We start from the raw sequence: 4,961 nt of genomic DNA on the forward strand, positions 1-4,961 counted from the left end.
CTTCAAGTCATCCTCGCTTTCAGTAAGCAAGGTTGTGTCATCTGCGTATCTCAGGTTGTTAATGGTTCTTCCTCCAATCCTGGTGTCCTGTTCTTCATACAGTCCAGCTTCTCAGATTATTGGCTCAGCATACAGATTGTATAAGTACAATGAAAGGATACAACCCTGATACACATCTTTCCTTATTTTAAACCATGCAGTATCCCCTTGTTCTGTTTGAATGACTGCCTCTTGGTCTATGTACAGGTTCTGCACAAAGGATGGAATTCCCATTCTTTGCAATGTTACTCATAACGTATTATGATCGACATAGTTGAATGCCTTTGCATAGTCAGTAAAGCATAGGTACTCATCTTTCTGGTATTCTCTGCTTTCAGCCAGGATCCATCTGACATCAGCAATGATATCCCTCATTCCACATCCTCTTCAGAATCAGCTTGAATTTCTGGCAGTTCCCTATCGATGTACTGCTGCAACCATTTGCAAAAAATTGATACACAGGACTACATAATTTAAAAATTAAAATTAAAAAATTCTGCTCTGCAACAGAAATACTTAACAAAAACCCCAGATAAGAGAAAATATTTAAATACACATATCTGATTAAAGACTTGTACCTAGAATATATAAAGAACTCTTACAACTCAATAATAAGAAAACAATGGAAACAATAGGTTAAAAATTCAAAATATACTTAAAAATAGAAGACATATGAATTGCCAAAGAGCACATTAAAAAAATATTCAACATTATTAGTTGTCAGAGAAACGCAAATTAAAACAACAAATGCAAAATCCTTACTTCCAATCCACACAATGACTTTCCGTAAAATGGCACAGTGGCATCAGAGGTTCTCTTACTTTCAGGAGGAGGCAAGAATCATCAGCATCAGCCCAAGGCTGATTCCTATGAGGTGGAGGTCAAACGTACTTCCAAACTTTTTACCAGTTCTGATACCAGCCGTCCTTCCCACAGTACTCTCTACTTCTCTGATGGGTCCAATAATTTGTTGCAATGGCCACACAGAACTCAGACAATATTCATAGTTATGGAGTTTATTAGGGAAGCAGCAGGTTACAATTCAGGATCAGGAATGACGCAGGATATATTTCTTTGATCAGGACAGCTTCTTCTCAACCATGCCCATAGGCAAGGCCTCTCTCTGGCCCTCTACCCTCAGGCTGGCTTCTGCCCTGCTTGGGCAAGTGTTACAAAGTCTTCAGTGCTGCCAATAGGTATCCAGAAGCACCCCACTCTGCCAGTAAACCTCCTGCCCAAAGGTGCTCAGCTCTCTCGCTCCGTGGGTTGGCGAGCCTAGCTCTGCCGACAAGTGCCTGGAGGCACTCCACTCCTCCAGGAAGCCTCCTGCCCTCTCAGTCCTTGGGTTGGCACACCCACTGTAGCCACCTTGCTATAAGCCGGGAAGCCCACCACACCATCTTGTGCTGGTCTCCTGGTTCTGCTGCCACTGTTTCTCTGCTGATGCTTCTCTCCATCATGCACCGTCTCTGGTGTTACAGCTCTATGTCTCCTGGGTTTTTGGAGGTTCTCAGCGCAGGAACCCCAGATCAAAGAACGTGCTCTCCCTCTGTCTCTTCTTCTTGGTGGTAGTGAGATCCTCCCTTTCTGCCTCTGGGAGGACTCATTTTAAGCCTAGCAGAATAGCAAAACTGACCAACCCCCTCGTTAGGATTCCATACACTTTATTTGCATGGACCCACCCCCACAAGGGTGCCATGCACCTTATTTGCATTATTAGCAAGCTGTCCAATCCCCTTAGTGGGCCACAAGCACCTTATTTGCATAGTCCCATCCAATCATTTGGTGGGAGTTACAAGGCCATATAAAAATGATCCATTGCACCTCACTTTCCATTCACACCAAAAGTACAGCAATCGGGGAAAAAAAAAAAATCCTTGTACTTTGTTATTAGTCCTATAGGTAAGTCTCTAGAACTGTAATTGTTAGGTCATGGGCTATACACATTTTACAGTTTGACTGATGTTGTCAAATGCCCCAGAAAAGTTTTATCAATTTAGTTCCAAGAGTGTTTGATAACTGCCTGTCATTTCTCTCTCCAACACAAACATGCTCTGAATAATATATCTTTTTTTATTGCAACATCACTAACTCCTCCAGGACTGATAAGAAATTGGTCCTCTGTGTTCTCAAGGCACATGGCACATTCATCTATCTATTCACAGTGTCAAGGTTACAAGGCAGATTGCCTCGTTAAAATTCCAAGGCTTCATCCCTTACTAGTTGCTCAAACAATTCATCATTTCAATATCTCCATCTGTAAAATGGTGCCTATATCAGAAAAAAAAAAAAACAAAAAACCTCATTGCCACTGAGTCAATTCTGACTCATAGCAACCCCACAGTACAGAGTAGAACTGCCCCATACAGTTTCCAAGGAGCACCTTTTGGTTAGCAGCCATAGCTCTTAACCACTATGCCACCAGGGTTTCCCCTATATCACAGGGTTACTGAAATAAGGCATGAATAAAAATATGCAAAGCACTCAAAACAGAGGTGGCACATAAGCAGTTGACTACTAACCCAAAGGTTGGCAGTTCAAACGAGGTGCCTCAGAAGACAGGTCTGTCAATCTGCTTCTGAAAGGTCAATGCCTTGAAAACCCTATGGAGCAGTTTTACTTTGTTCACATGGGGTTGCCACCAGACAGAACTGACTCGAGGCAACTAACAACAACATTATTATTATTATCATCAGTATCAACTTCATCTCATGGTTCATGGGATTCCATGGAATGAATGATTAAAATATATTTAACCCTTCCAAATGCACATTTAGTTTTAAATTCCTTCTTATTAAGAACAATGCTGCAAAGAACTTTTTACTACATCTTAGCCCATTTGTTTAATTATTTCTTTAGGATGAATTTTGAGATGTGAAAATTACAACATCAAAAAATGTTGCTGTTGTTAGGTACCATTAACTTGGTTTTGGCTCACAGTGACCCTACGTACAACAGAGCTAAACACTGCCCAGTCCTGCGCCATCCTCACAATTGTTGTTATTCTTGAGACCATTGTTGTAGCCACTGTGTCAGTCGACCTCGTTGACAGTCTTCCTATTTTTCGTTGACCCTCTACTCTACCAAGCATGATATCATCCTCCAGGGACTGTTCCCTTCTGATAATACGTCCAAAGTACATGAGACAATGACTCACCATCCTTGCTTCTAAGGAGCACGCTGGCTGTACTTCTTTCAAGACAGATTTGTTTGTTCTTCTGATCTGCAGTATATTCGATATTCTTGGCCCACACCATAATTCAAAGGCATCATTCCTCTACAGTCTTCCTTATTCACTGTCCAACTTTCGCATCAAAGAATACACACCTTTAAAATTTTCAACCTGCTCCATAGGGTTTCCAAGGCTGTAAATCTTTACATAAGCAGACTAGCACATCTTTGTCTCGTGGGGCCCCTGGTGGGTTCAAACCACTGACCTTTAGGTTAGCAGCCTGACACGCTGAACCCCTGACCTTTAGGTTAGCAGCCTACCACTCTGAACCACTGACCTTTAGGTTAGCAGCCTACCACTCTGAACCACTGACCTTTAGGTTGCCATGAGACAGAACTGACTGCGCCACCAGGGCTCCCTACTAAAACAGCAGATTCTCTTACCAAAAGTTTTTCCTGTTTCCTGTTCTTTTAAAAATGCAAGTATCCCTGGTTCCCCATAAAATGATTAACACTAGTTGTTACCAATTTTGTTTAGTTTTTAATTTTGGTAACATGAACAGTGAAACAACTCATTTTATTTGACAATTAATAATCGTGTTTGCACATATTTATTAGCCATCTTTATTACTTCTTTTGTATCTTGTGTACTCTTATCCTTTGCTTATATTCCTATCGAGGCTTCATTCTCTTATGAATGTCTTAAGCGCTATTAAGGATTTTAAGCCATTTTCTAGCATATATGTTGTCATTATCTTCAGCCCCGTTTCTTTTCTTCTATATCTTTGTGCATGGTGTCTTTTATTTGTTCATTGCTGTATCTGCTTTGGGGCCGTGGCAGTACAGTGGTTAGCTTAGCTGCTAACCAAAATGTTGGTGGTTCAAGTCCACCAGCTGCTCCTTGGAAACCCTATGGGGGCCGTTCTACTCTGGCCTATAAAATCGCTATGAGTCGGAATCAACTCAACAGCAACGGTTTTTTGTTTTCTTTTGGCTTTAGCTTGTCCTGTGCACCTGTAACAAGAAGCAACTTTTCCGGTGTGCCATCACTATTCTGAGCATTTTAAACGTATTAATTTCATTTAACTCTTGCAATTGGGACACTGATTTACAGAGATTAAAAAACTCGTCCAACGTTATACCGCTAGGGATTCGCAAAGCCAAGCCTACCAAACGGAAGCTCTGCCAAGCCATGAGAAACACAAATCGACACCACCCCTAGCTCTCCGCCGGCCTCCACTTCTCCTCGTCGAGGCCGAGGGCCCGCCACCGTTGGTCCTTCGCCCAGGCTGAGAAGTCACGCAGGCGTCGCCAGGACTCGTCTCGCCTCCACGTGGGGAATTATGGTCGCATCCTCCCTTGAAGCGGAAGTCCCTGCGATTCACTTCCCAGAACCCCAGCCCATACAAAGCCATACTCTGCACTCCTAAAGTCGAAGTGCTGTCGACGCTGAACTCTTGGGTTACTTAGAAACCCAAAGCGATCCTAGAGCGCAGCCCCGCCTGCCTGAGACGGAAGTGCTTCCGACTTCTCGGGCCTTCTGGACTACACTCCCCAGAAGCCTCTGCGTGGTCGTACTTCCGCTTTCTCACAGCTTTTTCTTTTAGCTGAGTAAGTTCTCAGTCATTTCTATAGCACTCTTAGGCACTGTTTTGTTTTGTTTTGTTTTTTAGTGCTTGGCCTTTTTCTCATTTTGTAATTTTTTTTTTCCTCAAGGAAAAGACCAATACCTGTGAATACAAAGAAAATGT

The sequence above is a fragment of the Loxodonta africana genome, chromosome 11 (genome assembly GCF_030014295.1).
Source record: "Loxodonta africana isolate mLoxAfr1 chromosome 11, mLoxAfr1.hap2, whole genome shotgun sequence".
NCBI lineage: Eukaryota > Metazoa > Chordata > Mammalia > Proboscidea > Elephantidae > Loxodonta > Loxodonta africana.